We start from the raw sequence: 19,784 nt of genomic DNA on the forward strand, positions 1-19,784 counted from the left end.
TCTAGTTATGGCACTCATGTGTTCTCTGACAGGAATCTGAAAAAGGGGAAGATTATTATTTAACCAAACCCTTATGAATGTCCTACTAAGTAAACCAAATTCTTTGTCTCATCAAAAGCTCTACCTAAGACCAAACTTTCTATGGGGCTCTATCAGTTAGGGTTCTCCAAAGAAACTGAACCAACAGGAGACAATGATTGATTGATCAATTGACTGATTGGAATTGGCTTACACTGACATGATTATGGAAGTTAAGAAGTTCCAAGATCTACAGTCAACAAGCTAAAGACCCAGGAGAGCTTACTGTATAGTTCCAGAGTCCGAAAACCTAAGAACTAGAAAAACAGATGATGTGGGTTCCAGCCTGAGATCTAGAAAGCTGGAGACTCAAGAAGAGCTGATGTTTCAGTTTGAGTCCAAAGGCAGGAGGAAAAGACCAATATCCCAACTTATGTGGTCAGGAAGGAGGAGTTCACTCTTAGCCTTTTCTTTATATTCAAATCTTCAGTTGATTAGATGAGGCCCACTCACACAAGGAAGAGCAATCTTCTTCACTCAGTACAGCAATACCAATGTTAATCTCATCCAGAAACTTCCTCAGAGACACAGCCAGAATAATGTTTAACCAAATGTCTAAGCACCTCATGGCTTAGTCAAGTTGACACATAAAATTAACTACCAGAGAGGTTTACTGCTCATTTCAAAAGAAAAGAATATCTGAAAATTGAGCGAAGTAACCATGGCAACCATGATTTAATCAACTGATTTTTTTTTTTAATATTGTTAGTAGTTAAGGTGGTGAATATAGGTAAACTTGTTATTTATAATTTATATTTAAATTCTATGCTATCAACAAGTAATTATACTGGGCACTTGTTAAAAATGATAAGGAAGACTTTTTCAAGAATATTGCGATATGGGAAAAGATTATTTCAATAAGGGAGCAAGATTAAACTCAACTCCACCGAAACAAAAGGTACTGAGGTAAGTTAGGGGAAAAGTCCTAGAGAACGTTAGAGGGGAGGTTGGTCAATGTAGTTAAGTCACTTTTGTTGGCTAATTGGCATTTATGGAAATTAGGCTCCTAGTCTCCCATAGAGATTCTTGGTGGTTACATTGCAAAGGAATAGCCTCTAGACTCATGAGAAAGACATTCCTGGGATGAAAGAAAAAATCTTGCAGGAGGCAGGAGAAAATTTGTATCTCAAGATGCTGAAAGAGAATTTACAACAGGGAATTTTCTAAAGTACACGCTCTAAGAAAAGGTAGGTCGGGGGCCTATCATCAGGAAGAAGCCTCAGTTTAGTCAAGCTGAGGGAACTTTAAGGACATCTTGGTCAGTACCAAAACTTTACTCAAAACTTTCTAGTTTATCCTTAAAACAAAAGATGGAGGTATACAGGTATAATACATTCTTGCTAAATGCATACATTGCAGGATTATTATAAAAACTAAGAATTTTTATTCTGTATTCACTCATCTTTTCAGTGTCAAATATTGAAAAAAACTGTCTTTTTTATGTGTCAGTCAATGGCAATGTATACAGTGTAGTGTGCTTTGAATATTATATGAGATATTACTAATTTATCATTTAGCAAATGATAGCAGGTCACTAGGTAATAACATTGTGTATAGTAGCATTTAGGGGACTTACAGTGGCAAACAGATAGAAATGTTTTTAATGCACATTGAAAGAAATTGACAGGTAAATAGTTTAACTCTTCCTTTTTGTTCTTGCTTCTTCTTTACTATTACACTTGCTTTCCCAAATATTTTCTTGAGAAAATCCTACATACTCTTTGTTAATATTCCCCTTTATATTCTTAAATTTAGCAATAGTAATTTAATTAAATGCATTTTACTTTTAACAGGAGATATATAATGCATTTTCTTAACATATAATTCATTCTTTAGTATTTTTTCTTTTAATTTTTATATAAATGATTATTATACTTCCACTCTTGCCAAGTTTAACAAGAAATTTAATGTTTGTTCATTGCTCTAATTCAAGCTCAGACATTCTCGCGATGGCACACAAAAACATGCAACAATAATGAACACCACTCAGCAAGACCCCGTCACACGTCGACACGATCATAGCTGTGAGACACTGATATACCAAAGGTGATTGTAAAAGATACTTATCCAGGAGAATATATAAGTGAGGTCCTAGGGAAGATGAACTGTACTAATGCTCTGCCAAATGTAAGTGCAACCGAGCTGTTTGTACAGTGCTGCCAATGTAAGTGCACGGTGGCAAGTTCACAAACTTAACTGTCAGACCGTGTATAACAATTGGTCTAGGAGATATTTTTAAAATTTAGTATAATCACAGAAAGCAACATGCCTAGGCCAAAAGAAGATGAGAAAGTTTTCACAGAGAGAATGATACCTAATTTAATTTTAAGAAGGAGTGAAACCTTCCTTGTTGTCTTCTAGCATCCAGCGAAAAGGAAAAAAAAAATCACTATAAATGCATAATGGTAAAGAGTAAGCCTTTTCCAGATTGTAAAAGATACTTATCCAGGAGAATATATAAGTGAGGTCCTAGGGAAGATGAACTGTACTAATGCTCTGCCAAATGTAAGTGCAATGTGTAGGCTTGTATTTATTACTAAATGTCTTAATGTGAAAAATTTATTTTTGGTGATAACACAATAACTGAATATTAAAAAATGTACAAGATTATCTGATAAAGTAAATAAATGCCCAACCTTCATATAATTCTTTAAAATACTCCCTTAAGATCTTTTTTATAAATTAAAATATATTGGGGTGACAATGGTTAGTAAAATTACATAGGTTTCAAGTGTACAATTCAGTAATACATCATCTATACATCACATTGTGTGTTCATCACGCAACTTAAGATCTTGTTTACATTCAAAAATGGTGGCATGTTTTAATGACACTCAAAGGTAACAAGATCCAAGTTAGTTTTTTTAATATTTATTTGAATAAATTTCCAGAAATACATCATCACTGCTTATTATCATTGTTATTTTCATGTGATATATTTGTGCATACATTCAGTAAGAAAATATCTAGCTATCCAGGTAAACCTTATGTGTCTGTGTGTATGAATTATGCATTTGAACATATTTTATATACAACAAATACAACCTGAGCATCAATTTAATTAATCAAAGTGAAAACATATTAAGAAAGTTTTAAAAGTCTCAATGTATAAAAGCTCTGAAAATCCATAGAAAAAATGCCACTGGAACATTAAAGGGAATAATAAATAGTTTTTCAGATTTAAATGAAACTTTATGAACATAAATGTAAATAAAAAGTGTTTAATGAAAAAGCAATGAGAACTGATAAGTGACAAATAGTGAGTGACTTATTTGAACTCAAAGCCATCAGAAACAGCCCATGTTCTTTTCCATGTTCTTTGCCATTATGCCCTACTGACTGTCTCAAAACATGAAGATCTCAAAAAGGCTGAACTCCAGAATCTCAGTAACTCATGTAACTTCTGAAGGTTAAACTATAGATATCATTGAGCATTATCTGAAAACAGTTGAGGAGGCAGAAAAAAGTAGAGCCAATTAACTGAGTGGCTCAAAATGGATGACTGAGTCCATAAGTTTATTTCCTACTATGTCCTGAATATACTTGCTACAAAATTTGTTTTTAAAAAAGAATGAATTTCCCGTTTGCAACAAATTGGTAAAATATGTAATGAAAACAGTCTCTGTTTAAAAAATACACAAATGATGTACTAAATTTTAAAATACCTTCTGAAAACATGGATGAGGAAAACAATTGGAGGACAGAGGATATAAAGAAGCAAGATTACAAAGAGACAAGAGAACACTCAAGTAGACATCTTCCCTGAGGGACCTTCTAAATCTGGTTTAGAGCCTAGAATTTAATTCATCTCAAGAGCATGGAAACTAGGTGATAAAGCTTGGGGCTACTGTAATCACAGAAAGTGTATAAATACAATTTATAACTTCAAAATTAGTAAAGGTGAAAAATGGGCTGAAGCAAACAAAAGCAAAACACCATTAAAATCAAATGAAAACACGGAAGTACTAAAAAAAAATAAAAAGTATTGTCAACCAAACAGGACAAATAAACACAAATTAAGACAATGATGCATAAACTTTTTATGTACTGATGGAATATTTATAAAAACTGGCCACCATCAGGGAATTAAAAATACAACTAAAGAATTTGGAAGTTAATAATAAAAATGTGACTAAAATATGCCATATATATTCTGTAATCTGTATGTATATATGTATATATATGTATATGTATCATATACATAAATGTAAATAAAAAATGTTTAATTAATGGAAAAGCAATGAGAAATGATGAGTGACAAACAGTGAGTGACTTATTTGAACTCAAAGCCATCAGAAACAGAGCCCATGGTCTTTTCCTTCTGCCACATATATATATACAGATTACAGAATTGTGAGGTGTTTTATTATATATAATATGCCATTCATTTAGAGATATAGATATTATATTTATATCTTTAAATGAATGGCATAGTATATATATATATGAATGGCATTATATATATAAATATAAAATAAATCTTTACATATATACAGATTATAGAATTGTGAGGTGTTTTATTTTATATATAGATATATAATATGCCTATATATATATATATATATATATATATATATATATATATATATAATACCATTCATTTAGTAATTCTAAGTAATCTAAGGGGTTAAACAAGAAATTATGGATGAAAAAAGAGGTTCTACAGAAAATAACCTCACAGGGTGATCTGATCATAAATTCCAAACTGGGCAGGTCATAATGGGTAGTCACACCCCAGGTCTACAAATTGCCTTAAGTAAACCCTGTCTGTTGTTTCTGTGCATCTAGGTTAACACACTTTTAAATGCCCCCTTTTAGTTCCCTCCTTCTTATACTTGACCATCCTTTCAGACCCCTCCTAAATCGTGCGAGAATGTAATCTTTTTTTTTTTATTTTTTAAATTACAGATGACACACAATTAGTTTCAGGCATACAACATAGTAATTAGACATTTATATAACTTAAGAAGTGAAAACCTGGATGAGTCTAGAATCCATCTGACACTATACATAGTTATTACAATATTAGTGACTATATTTCCTATCTTGTACTTTACATCCCCATGACTGTTTTTATAACTGGCAATTTTTACTTAATCTCTTCCTCTTTTTCAACCATCTACACAATGTTCCTCCCATCAGGCAACCATCAAAATGTTCTCTATGTTTATGACATTGTTTCTGTTTCATTTGCTAATTTATTTTATTTTTTTAGATTCCACATATAAGTGAAATAATTTAATATTTGTCTTTCTCTGTCTGATTTATTTCACTTATGTAATCTTAACTATTCTGTAATCTGCTTTCTCCTACCTTCATGTAATCTTCCTTACCTTTCCTCCTTAATCTCAAATGCATAAAAACAAACAAAAACCTGCAAATTGTTATTCTCAGAAGAATTTTTCTCAGTCTTTTGAGATCTTACTTCTAGGTATAGCCTCTGTTTGACTCAAATAAATTTTTATAAAAATTCTCTACAGGTTTGGAGGTTCTTACATTGACAAAATTGTAATAAAAATATAAAATGAGTAGAAGAAAATTATAATGAAAATACCACTTAATAAAACCTGAGATACAGCTAAAATGAAGTTTAGAAGTACATGTATATAAAGTTTAAAAACAGGGAAAAGAAAACTAAAATAGAAGCCAGGATAGTGGTTTTATATCGGGGTTTATGTTTGGGAATACTGAGATACTACTAGTGTTCCATTTCTAGATCTGAGTGCTAGTTACATTGGTATATTTACTTTGTGTACAATTGTACATTTAGGATTTCTGCACTTTTCTGTACACAAACAAGCAAAAAGCTTGAAAAGGAATAAGAAAATCTCAAGAACAGCTAAGATAGCCCTGATGATAAATCAGGTAGAGGATTTGCTATGTGAGATATTAATATAATATGAATATACAAATAGCAGTGTGATATTGGCAGAGAGAGAGAGAGAGAGAGAGAGAGAGAGAGAATACAGAACCCAATTCCATATATGTAGAAACCTGAAATATGACATAGTTGAATTACCCTATACTACATCATCAATTCTGAAGAGATTAAGGTCTTATATGTAGAAGACAGCACCATAAAAGTTTTAAAGAAAAGGTAGAGTAGCTTCAATGATCTCAGATTATGAAGGATTCAAAAAATAAAAATCATTAATGGAAATAAACTGGCAAAGTCAATTGTCTTAAATTTAAGAACACCTATTTATTAAAAGATACCATTTCATGAGTAAAAAGATAATCCACTAACCAGGAGAAGATATTGACAACATATATAACTGATAATAGACTAGTATCTAGAATACATAAAGAACTGCTATGAATCATAAATAATAAACAACACAAAAGACTATAACAAATATTTGACAGAAGAGGGGAAACAAAAGATCAGTAAACATTTAAAAATATTCGCAACCTTATCACAATTCAGAGAAATGGATACGAGTTCCTACAATTAAGTTCACAAACTCATCCTAGAAAAAGTGCCACATTCCTCATTGCTGAATATGACTATGTTCACCTTCAAAGTACTCCCCTTGGGAAGCTGTGCACCAATGCCAGTACCTAAGCGACCCTTCAAAGCAACTGTGGAACTCATTCTCTGGAATGACCATCAGAGCTGTTGTCTTATTGCCTTTGATGTACTGAATGTCATCCAAATGTCTTCCTTTCAATATTTCATTTATCTTCGGGTAAAGAAAGAAGTCATTAGGGGCCAGATCAGGTGAGTAGGGAGGGTGTTCCAATACAGTTATTTGTTTACTGGCTAAAAACTCCCTCACAGATAGTGCCATGTGAGCTGGTACATTGTCATGATGCAAGAGCCATGAGTTGTTGGTGAAAAGTTCAGATCATCTAAGTTTTCCACGCAGCCTTTTCAGCACTTCCAGATAGTAAACTTGGTTAACTGTCCAGTTGGTATAAATTCATAATGAATAATCCCTCTGCTATTAAAGACGGTTAGCAACATTGTTCATCATTGCAACAAGTTTGGGAATTTGTCAGACCATATATATTTTTTCTTTTTTTCAGATAGATGGATGGAAATACACACACACACACACACACACACACACACACACAAGACCAGAACTTGGACAGTAGGAAGAGGGTGGGTGTGTGTGTGTATCTGCACAGGGGGTGGGAGTGAAAATACCAAATTCAAAGCATGACGTTAAATGGAAGCTGAGAAACAGAGGGAAGAAATTCCTACTTGCCTTTCCCTCTTGACCCCCCAAAACTGTTGGTAGTAAGTCAGTCAGCCTTATACTACCCAAATAGCAGTATAGAACATTCTTTTTGGGGGAAAAAACAAAGAACTAGAGATACTGACAGATTGGATATATATTTATATAAGTCCAATTAGAATTTCAAAATTATTTTAAAATTAATAAAGTTTGACTACTCAGTGTCAAAAATAGAAAACAAAGAGTAGTGATTGATACCACCCCAAAGCTGAGTCTTTCCTGAACTCTTCTCTGTCTACATCAGTTCTTCTGTTGAGCTCATCTATTTCCACTACTGAATCTCATGCAATCCCGGTCTCCACTGGACTAGGCCATTTATCTTATTTACCTGCCTACGACCTCTCCACACTTAATAAATCCCTTCAAACTTAATATGTCAACAGAACTCTTGATGCTACAACCTTCAATTACAACTTGCTGTTCCTTCAGAGGTCCCTAACTGTATGTGACACTATCCTTGCCCCCGCTTCTGTCCTCACTCAGGCTACCATCTTCTTTGATCCTGACTACTACCCCTCCAAATGGCAGCACTGCATTCCCTCCTGCACCCACTACATCAATTATCTATACAACAGCCAGCGTGCTCCTTGAAAATGAATGTAACCAAGTCACTGCTCTGTTTGAATTGTCTCTCATTTCACCCAGAGTAAAACCCAAAGGTTTTGTAAGTCTATAAGGCCTCTAACACCTGGGTCTTGGCAACGTCTCATAGGTTGCCTTCTGCCGTTTCTTTCTTTCTGTCCTTTGCCTCCTTGCTGCTTCACAAACACACCATTAAGTCTTTGCCTCAGAGACAAAGATTTTGCTGTCCCTGCTGCCTAAGCCCATTTGGTCACAATGTACTCATACAGCTTTCTCCTTCACTTTATTGTACTCTGCTCATGTGTTATCTTCCCTGCCTGCAGTTCATAATTAGTATCCATTTTCACCTGCTATTCCTTTTATTCACTCATTCATTTTTAAAAAATTAAATAAAAGTTGAATATATATATATATATATATATATATATATATATATATATATATATATATATATATAGTGAGTCAATTCCAGTTTTAAGCCTCAAGAATACAATACAAACAATTAGATACAGATTTGGAAGGACGTGTGCCCGACGTCATTTCTGGAATTAAATAGCAAAAAAAGGTAAACTCTTTTGCTATTTATATCGAACAAAACAGCAAAATAGAAAAAGTCACACATACAAAAAGAAAAGGGGTCTAAAAATATGTAGAGGCAAAATCACCGAGAAGCCACTGCTCTGGCTTAGACCACATTGTTTCCGCAATACTTTATCAGTCAGTGATTTCGGGAAACACTCCCTTATTCCCACACCTCCTAAGATGTGTTTGATTAGGTGGCTATCTTTATTGTCTTGATTATAAACCTGACAAGTAAAATATCATTTCACTTTTCTCAATTGTAAGAATGCTCTCCCCAGATATATTCTGCAACTATTAAATTAAGCAGCCTTCCATTAGGAAAACTGATTCTCAAGCATAATTACTCAAGAGGGAAGAGAGTGGGAAATAAGAAGGGACTTAACATCACTTTCATTTCAAAAATCAATATGACTGAGCATGTTTCTACAAACACGAAAATAACAACAAGGCAAGAAAAAACTTAAGTTTAAAAAGTTAAAGTATCTCCTTTTTGTCTCTTAGAAATATATCCTGAATCTGCAAAATACCTCACAATTAAATGACGTAATTTAACTTATATGTTTTTATTTTGTAGAGAGTAAATATACATTAACTACCCAACAACAAATCTCTAAAGTTGTCCACAGGTGAAAAGTGAGGAATGGAAAAAGCATTTCATTAGACATAAGTTAAGGTAAAATTAACATATGTCATCTACTATTAAAAAGAAACATATAGATATACTTCATTTTATTATGCTGTTTTTTACAACTTGAAGGTTTGTGGCAACCCTGAATCAACTTCCTTGGTGCCATTTTCCAACAGCATTTGCTCACTTGTGTCTGTGTCACATTTTTGTAATTCTCACAATATTTCAAACTTATATTTGTTATGGTGATTTGCGATCAAGTGATCTTTAATCCCCATGACTATTTTGTAACTACCAATTTGTACTTCTTAATCCCTTCAGCTTTTTCACCCAACCCTCCAAACCCACTCCCATCTGGCAACCATCACTTAGTTCTCTGAATCAATGAGTCTGTTTCCTTTTGTTTGTTCATTTATTTTGTTCTTAAATTTAACATATAAGTGAAATAATATAGTATTTGTCTTTCTCTGACTTATTTCACTTAGCATAATATTTTCTAGGTCCATCCATACTGTCGCAAATGGTAAGATTTCATTCTTTTTTATGGCCAAGTAATGTTTCATTGTACATGTACCACATCTTCCTTATCCATTCATCTATTGATGGGAACTTAGGTTGATTCCATATCTTGGCTATTGTAAATAGCACTGCAATGAACATAGAGGTGTATCTTTTCAAATTACTGTTTTGGATTTCATTGGATAAATACCCATATGTGGAATCGCTGGCTCACAGGTAGTTCTATTTTTAATTTTTTGAGGAACCTCCATCCTGTTTTCCATAGTGGCTGCACCAATTTGCAATCCCACCAATAGAGCATGAGGGTTCCCTTTTCTCCACATCCTCACCAACACTTGTTGTTTATTTGTGATCAGGTGGTCTTTGATGTTACTATTGTAATTTTTTTTTTGGGGGGGTGGGGTTTCTCATATAAAATGGCAGCCTTAATCAATAAATGTTGTATTTGTTTTGACTACTTCACTGACTGGCCATTTCCCCTGTCTCACTCCCTCATCTCTAGCCTCCCTAGTACCTGAGACATGACAATATTGAAATTAGGCCAATTATTAACTGTCCAATGTCCCTTAAGTGTACAAGTGAAAGGAAGAGTCGCACATCTCTCACTTTAAATCAAAAGCTAGAACGATTAAGCATAGTGAGGAAGGCATGTTAAAAGCTGTGATAGGCTAAGAACTAAGTATCTTGAACAAAACAGTTAGCCACGTTGTGAATGCAAATAAAAAAGTTCTTGAAGGAACTTAACAGTGCTAGTCCAGTGAACGCATGGCCTGGGTGAAAGGTCAAACCAACCACAATATTACCTTAAGCCAAAACCCAATCCAGAGCAAGATCCTAACTCTCTTCTGTGAAGCCTGAGAGAGGTGAAGAAGCTGCAGAAGAAAAGTTCAAAGCTAACAGATTTGTTCATGAGGTTTAAGGAAAGAAGCCATCTCTAGAACATGAAAGTATAAGGTGAAGCAGCAAGTGTTGAAGGACAAGCTGAAGCAAGTTATCCAGAATATCTAGCTAAGATAATTCATGAAGGTGGCTGCACCAAACAACAGGTTTTCAATGTAGATGAAACAGCCTTATGTTGGAATAAGATGACATTTAGGCCTTTTATAGCCAGAGAGGAGAAGTCAATGCCTGGCCTTCAAAGCATCAAAGGGACGGGCTCACTCTCTTCTTAATGGTTAATGCAGCTTTACGTTGAAGCCAATGCTCATTCAACGTTCTAAAAATTCTAGGGCCCTTAAGAGTTATGCTGAATCTACTCTGCCTGTGGTCTATAAATGGAATAAAGCCTGGACAACAGCACATCTGTTTACAATATGGTCTACTGAATATTATAAGCCCACGGTTGAGACCTAGTACTCAGAAAAAAAGATTCCTTTCAAAATATCACTACTCATTGACAATACACCTGGTCACCCAAATGCTCTAATGGAGATGTACAATGAGGTCAATGCTATTTCCATGCCTCTATCACAACATCCATTCTGCAGACCATGGATCAAGGAATCATTTTGACTTCCAAGTCTTATTATTTAAAAAATATGTTTCATTATGCTATAACTGTCATACATAGCAATTCTTCTGATGAATCTAGGCAAAATAAATTGAAAACCTTCTGGAAAGGATTTACCATTCTAGACACTATTAAGGACATTTGTGATTTATGGGAAGAGGTCAAAATATAAACATTAACAGGAGTTTGGAAGAAGCTGATCCAAACCATCATGGATGACTATGAGGGGTTCAAGACTTCAGATGTGGTGGAAATAGCAAGAGAACTAGAATTACAATGGAGCCTGAAGATGTGACTGAATTGTTGCAATCTCATGATAAAACTTTAACAGTTTTATGAAGAGTTGCTACCTATGGATGGGAGAAAGAAAAAAAGTGGCTTCTTGAGATGTAATTTCCTCCTGGTGAAGATGTTGTGAAGATTGTTGATCTGACTACGAAGGATTTTGAATATTATATAAACTTAGTTGATATAGCAGTGACAGGGTTTGAGAGAATTGACTCCAGTTTTGAAAGAAGTTGTATTGTGGGTAAAATGCTATCAAACAGCATCACATACTACAAACAAATCATTCATGAAAGGATATGATAAAACTCACTGTTATCTCATTTTAAGGAATTGCCACAGCTACCCCAACCTTCAGCAACTACCCCCCGATCAGTCATCAGCCATCAACATCAGGTAAGACCCTTCACCAGGAAAAAGATTATGACTCACTGAATGCTCAGATGACGGTTAACATTATTATTATTTTTTTTTGCAATAAGTTATATTTTAAATTAAGGTATGTATACTGTTTTTAGATATAATGCTATTGGGCACAGTAGACTACAGTATAGTGTAAACATAACTTTTATATAAACTGGGAACCAAAAAATTTGTGATTCACTTTATTGAGATATTTGCATTATTGTTTTACTCTGGAACCAAGCCTGAAATATCTCCAAGATGTGTCTATAAAAGGATTAATGACCATTCTTATTATCAGTCTTATATTTATATTTACTTATTCACCTAATCTTCATTGAACCTGTATAATGAATACGGTTAGTCCCATATATGCATAATGCATAATTATTAACATATATGTATAATTATTAAACAGTTTTACAATTAGTCCTTATAATTTCAAACTTTATTTCTCAAATTATGTATTCATTTTCAGTAGTTCCTAACAAATAAATAAAACCACTTATTTTGAATATTTACTAACAGAGTCAGGGAAACCATAACATAGTAGAAAGAAACATGAGGCAGGCATATGAAGAATTTAAGCATTTCAAACAAACAAAAAATATTGATATCTAGGCAATTGAAGAAAATTTTTTTTGTGTTTTTTTTTTTATTTTATGTACCATATTTAGATTTGGTTAACTACTTTAGCTCTCACTTTTTTCTTTAGTAGAATACTTTGCCATATACAAAAGTTTGGAGTTATGCAATTATTTTATTTATTTGATAAATGGAAGCAAATTTAGTTTAAAAAGTAAACATTCACATCTCTGAGGCAGGTTCCCTACTTTTACCATGCGAACCAGACAAATGTCAATCTCTACTTCACTCTGTTTTAGAGTATGTTCTCCAAAGTGATCATCCCTCCTTCCAGACTTCTTCAAGGAGCCTGCTACACAAGAATGCTATATGGAGATGTCATCAAGAACTAGGTCTACCTAGCATTTCTATTATACATGGACAAAATGCCAATCCTCCAAGGTATTACTGACAGTCTTCTAAGAAAGAGTAAGCAAGAATATACAACTACACTATAGGATACAGGCAATAAAACTGTATCCAAGACTTCTATAGTTCATGACACGTGAAAAGACCCAGCACAGTTTATCAGCTTCTCATATGAGTCCACTCAGAGATACAGTGATGGGTGTCATAAAGATGGAGTACAGCGTGAAGCCCAAACCAAAGATGTTAATTGCCTAACTAGATTTTGATTATTCTTTCTGTTCAAATGAGAACACTTCATTTCATTACACTTCAGGCTAAGTGCAATAACTTAAAAGCTTTTGCTTTTCATTACATGACAGATATTAGAAAAGAGAGCATGCATTTAATAGTATCATTATATTCTCCCTGTTGTATATCTAAGATGTAATCATGGAAAATTTGAAACTAATAATATACTCAAAGTCTTAAAATAACTTTTAATGACAGATAATACTTTCCATTCCTGAATGAGTATAAATGAGGAATACATGAATACACACTGTGCTTTATAATCTCATGCTGTTTCCCTAATCTATTGTAACTCCAATAGCCTTAAGTAAAAGTAAGTCATGATGTTTTCATGCTAGCATAAAAACCTTCTCACCCAAATAAAGTATTCCTCCCACAGATCTATCAGACTATGGTGCTATAACTCCTAAATGGAGAAAATTGTTAGTGTTTACAACAGTTAAATACCAAAATCAATAGATGCATATTAAATTGCAACAAATGGCTAGGGTAAATTACAATTGTTTCCATATGCGGTGGAACTTGCCTCACGGTTAAGAGCAAGCAGTTAATTGAATCAATAAGAAAAGCCAAAGAATTATAGTTACATTCAACTGATAATTACTTATCACCTCTTAGTTCTATAAATCAAAATAAATGAATAAACTCTGAATAATCTATTATTTAAAATTTTTAGTAAGCAAATAATAAAATTTTGGAGACCTGTATTTTTTATAAATTGTTGATAAGAGATTTCAAGTGTTCATAGCAGAATCAGGAATTAGCATATCCTATGCCTGACCAGGTGACTGAATTCTAGTCTACACATGAAAGTTTAATCTGAAGATAGAAAGAAAGGCATCAGTGTACTATTGCAGGATCTCCTAGCAAGACAGCTTCCAGTTAATTAGCAGTACTATTTTTCAGTAGAAATCTTTCTTTGTTGACCTTTGGTCAATAGTAAAGCGCCCTATGCAGAGATACTTGTTATTTTAGAATGCTAAATTCCACATTCCTAGGTGTACATCTGAAAAATAAATACATAGATAGATAGATAGATAGATAGATAGATAATAGATAGATAGACAGATAGACATAGAAATATAGCTCTTGCTTGGTCACATGAAGCCTCTTTATTATTATCATCTAAGCTGCTTCTACGAGGTTGGGCAACTAAGTTTGCGAACTCATCTTAGATAAGGTGCTACATATCTCATTGCTGAATATCACTATGGTCACCTTCAAAGTACTCCCCTTGGGAAGCTACCCTGTTTCCCCGAAAATAAGACAGAGCTGGACAATCAGCTCTAATGCAACTTTCGGAGCAAAAATTAATATGTCTAAGACCTGGTTTTATATAATATAAGATTTGGTCTTATAGGACAGTAAAATAAGACTGGGTCTTATATTAATTTTTGCTCCAAAAGATACATTAGAGCTGATTGTCCAGCTAGGTCTCATTTTCAGGGAAACATGGTATGCACTGACGCCAGTGCCTAGTCCACCCTTCAAAGAAATTTTGGAACTCTTTTTCTGGAATGACCATCAGAGCTGTAGTCTTTCTGCTTTTAATGTCCTTAATGTCATCAAAATGTCTTCCTTTCAATATTTCCTTTATCTTCGGGTAAAGAAAGAAATCATTGGGGGCCAGATCAGGTATGTAGGGAGGGTGTTCAATACAGTTATTTGTTTACTCGCTAAAAACTTCCTCACCGACAGTGCTGTGTGAGCTGGTGCATTGTCATGATGCAAGAGCCATGAATTGTTGGTGAAACTTTCAGGTCATTTTTTTGTCTAACTTTTTCATGCAGCCTTTTCAGCACTTCCAAATAGTAAACTTGGTTAACTGTTTGTCCAGTTGGTACAAATTCATAATGAATAATGCCTCTGATATCAAAAAAGGTTAGCAACATTGTTTTAACTCTTGCTTTGGACTGACAGAATTTTTCGGTCGTGGAGAATTGGCTGACTTCCATTGTGTACTTTGACACTTTGTTTCAGGGTCATGATGAAACACCCATGTTTCATCACCAGTGATAGCATGGCCCAAAACATTGTCTTACCTCTCCAAAAGGTCTTGGCAACTGCGACTCTCCTTTGCTTTTGTTCATTGGTGAGCTCCTTCAGGACCAATTTTTGCACACACCTTTCTCATGCCAAGATTTTTCAGTTAAGATTTTCCTATTTCTCTATTGATGTTTACTTGGTTTGTTATGCTTCTCACAGTCAGCCGATGATTTTAATGCACGATTTGATGAATTTTTACAATGTTTTCATCAGTTCTGCTTGTTACTGCCTGGCCTGACCTCTTTATTAGTGATGCATTCTCTCCCTTCAGTAAAACGTTTGATTCATTTGTACACTGCTGTTTTCTTCATGGCATTATTCCCATCAATTGGACTAATATATCCCTGATTTTACTTCCACTCTTGCCAAGTTTAACAAGAAATTTAATGTCTGTTTTGTAGCTTTAATTCAAGCTCAGACATTCTCGCGACAGCACACAGAAACACGCAACAATAATAATGAACAACACTCAGCAAGACACTGCAACACGTCGACATGAACATAGCTGTAAGACACTGATATACAAAGTTATGAGACCTTACCAAGCTGTTTGTGCAGTGTTACCTACGTAAGTGCACGGTGGCCAGATGGCCAAGATAATTGTCAGACCTTGCATTTCTTTCTCTAATTCCAATAGCCTAGAGCTGCCATCCATACACTTAATCTTTTAAAATTCTGATAAGGTAAAATACTGTGGTCCTTAACAAAATAATCCTGTTAAGTGATTATAAAAGTTAAGGATACTTAGGACAAAATAATCCTAATTAGTGATTATAGTAACGTTATAGGATATGTAGTTATATACAAATCCACTGCTTTCCTATGTACCAGCAATGAACAAGTAGATCTTAAAATTAAAATCACAATGTCATCTTCATTAGCTTCCAAAATTATTAAATACTTAGATATAAATCTAACAAATCATGTACAAGATCTACCCGAGGAAAACTACAAAACTCTAATGAAAGAAATCAAAGAACTAAATAAATGAAGGGATATTTAATGTTATGGGATAGGAAAACTTAATATTATCGTGGTGTCAGTTTTTTCCAATTTGATCTATACTTGTAGATTCAATGTAATCCCAATCAAATTCCCATCAAGTTATTTTATAGATATTGACAAACTAATTCTAAACTTGATATGCAGAGGCAAAATATCCAGAATAGCCACTACAAAATTGAAGGGAATAACAAAGTTGAAAGATTGTTACTACCCTAATTCAAGATTTTCTATAAAGCTACAATAATCAAGGCTGTGAGGTATTGGTGAAATTATAGACAAATAGATTCATGGAACAGAATATAGAGCTCAGAAATAGACCCCATACATATAGTCAACTGATTTTTTACACACACACACACACACACACACACACACACACACACACACAAGTAATACAATAGAGCAAAGATAGTCTCTTAAACAAATGGTGCTGAAACCACTGGACATGCACATGCAAAAAAATAAAAACCCAGACATAAGCCTTGTAACTTTCATAATAATACAAAATGGATGATCAACCTAAATGTAAAGGGCAAAACTATAAAACTCCAAGAATAGGACGACACAAAAATGGCGGTGTGAGGTGAGCCTCTTGAAATCTTTCCTGGAATTTACAATAAATTGAACAAACAACTATAATTCCATAAATGACTCCCTGTGCAGCAGACAGGCAAGACTAAGGTGCACTACTAAAATCATCTAAAGGTGGGCAAATTGTGCAAGCAGGGGAGAAGGGAATGGGGAAGTGCGGAAATGGAGTTTCAGGGGCGCAGGATGCAGGCACAGCTCAGTGATCCAAGCTCTCTGCATTGCGGAGCTACTGCAGCTGTGGGAGAGGGAAGAACTTGGACTGCTAGGTCTCCGCTTATGGCCCACAGGGCTCAGGGGACAGCATACAACATGGCTGAACCCAACAAACATGGCGAAGACTTCAGAGCAAATACTGAGGGAAGAAGGCTGAAAACGGTGGTTTAAGCCCTCACTTCCCAGCAGAGAATGGAAGCCTTAGGCACTGAGCCTAGTCGCCCCCTCCCCACCCTCCCAGAGCTCACCTCGCCCCGACCTGCCCAGTGCTAGAAGCTGAAGAGTAGCAGTGTCAGATCAAAAGAACAGAATATTTGCAATTCTGAGAACTGTGGTCCACAAACATGGACTTGCAGCCCAACTAGTTCCAGCAAAGGGGAGGGAGCCGTGGAAGCAGGACTGGCTGTGGTGGTGGTCGCTGCCATTTCTCTGGGCCACTTCTCACAACCCATCCCTCCCCTGTCCTCATCTACCTGGGCAGATACCTGCAGGAGTAAACAGAGCTGCTGAAACACATGGGCTCTGAATCTGGTGTAGGAAGAGCTTTAGAACTTCAGAAGCTCTCCACATCCCACCACAGAAGCGGCACCCTATGACCCAGATGAACTGTTCAGAGAGGAGAAGCCCACCTTCTGTTATCACACAGCAGCCTACCCATCTGTCCCCTCGTACCTACCCCTAAAGAAAGGAGAGTCTGTGAGACTAATCCTTTCAGGGACTTTGCTTTACCTTTGTGCTTATACCTTATGTCTCCCTGTTTGGCCCCAGGGGATGGCTGATCAGCCAATGACGGGTAAGATTCCCCACGGAGGGAACAACCTAAGCCAGGTGCAGCCACGTGAGGACCAACAGGAGAACCCACGGGGTTGATAGAGGTGGGCATAGACCCCCACGTTCCCCCAGCTAAGGAGAGCTTCTGCCTTTGTGGCTGCATTCCTTCCCACAATCTGATTGGGAAGAAATTCAATGATGTGTTAACATCAGTTCTCCATCTATTCATATCAGTAAGTTTCAGCATAAATGTTTTGTCCCTTGGGGCGGTACATCCTGAGACTCACAGTTCCGTTGCTTGCAGGCAAGGGTGATTAGTTCGAATTAGTTTTCTACTACAATGTACGAAATTCACAGACTGTGGAGAAAACAATGTTACTTCCTTGTGTATGCATCAATAAAAGCCACAAGGTGGCCCCATTCAGGGTTCTCAGTACTTTGACGCTGTGAGACCCTTGGACCCTGTTTCATAACTTTCTTGATTTAGGTTTCTTTCTTAACCCTTCGCAACCCCTTCTTGTTCGCTCACTGCCTATGTTGCGTTGGAAGTGACAACCTTCCAAGAAACCCCCTCATTGTGTGAGAAGCTGGAATAATGCAGAGAAAATAAAACAGTACAATGTGAGAGAGAATAAAAGGCTGCACTCGGAGAGAAAATAAAACATTCTTCTAACACCTGATGAAAAACAAAAAAAGACCTCTTTCTATCAACCTGTTGCAGAACCTACTCCTATAAATGTCTAGGAAGAGAAATAATAAATCATTAATTGCCATGAATAACCAAGATAACAAGACAGCTCAGAAAGAAAATGAAAAGTCTCCAGAAAATGAACTTAAAGACATGGAAATATGTGACTTAAATGACAGAGAATTCAAGATTGTGGTTCTTAAAAAACTCAATGAGATGCAAGAAAACACAGACAGGCAGTACAATAAACTCAGAAACAAAATCAAAGAACAACATGAACATTTTACCAAAGAAATTGAAATTTAAAAAAAGAACAAATAAAATTTCTGGAGATTAAGAAACAATAAAGGAAAGGAAGAATGAAATAGCCAGCTTAGGTAGTAGAGTTGACCAGATGGAGGAAAGAATCAGTGACACTGAAGACAGAAAGGACATGGATGGAAGAAGAAAGAGATTTGAGACTTAAAAGAAATGAAAGAACTCTACAAGTATGTTCCATCAGAAAGAGCAATATAAGAATAATGGGCATAACAGAAGGAGAAGAAAGGGAGAAGGTAACAGAGAGTATATTCAAACAAATAGTCGAGGAGAACTTCCCAAACTTGTGGAAAGAACTGGATCCTCGAATCCAAGAAGCAAACAGAACACCTAATTACCTCAACCCCAACAGGCTTTCTCCAGGGCACATTGTATTGAAGCTGTCAAAAATTAACGACAGAGAAAGTATCCTCAAGGCAGCCAGGGAAAAGAAGATGGTAACCTACAAAGGAAAGCCCATTAGATTATCATCAGATTTTTCAGCAGAAACTCTACAAGCCAGGAGGGAGTGGAACCAAATATTCAAACTATTGAAAGAGACAGAAAAATTATGAGCCAACAATAATATATCCAGCGAAGATATCCTTTAGATATGAAGGAGGAATAAAGACCTTTCCAGAGATACAGAAGGTGAGGGAATTTTCTAACACACGACCTGAACTACAAGGAATACTGAAGGAGGCTATTTGACCAGCATAAATAGGGATAATTTATGACAACAAAAAATATAAAAGGGGGGAGAGTAAAGACCTGAATCAGACTATGAGAACGGAGAAAATAATCATGCTGAAGAAAATACTCTAAATGTGAAACTTTCTTTCACATAAACTTAATGGTAACCACTCAAAAAAAAAGTCCAGAACAGAAATATGTAATGTAATAAAAGAAGAAACAGAGGGGAAAATCATAGAATACCACCACACAGAAACAATAGACAACAACAAAAAGGCAAAGAAACAATGGAGACACAGTCTGATCAGAAAACCAAACATAGAATGATAGAAATCCTCACATATCAATAATCACCCTAAATGTAAATGG

The sequence above is a fragment of the Rhinolophus sinicus genome, linkage group LG03 (genome assembly GCF_036562045.2).
Source record: "Rhinolophus sinicus isolate RSC01 linkage group LG03, ASM3656204v1, whole genome shotgun sequence".
NCBI lineage: Eukaryota > Metazoa > Chordata > Mammalia > Chiroptera > Rhinolophidae > Rhinolophus > Rhinolophus sinicus.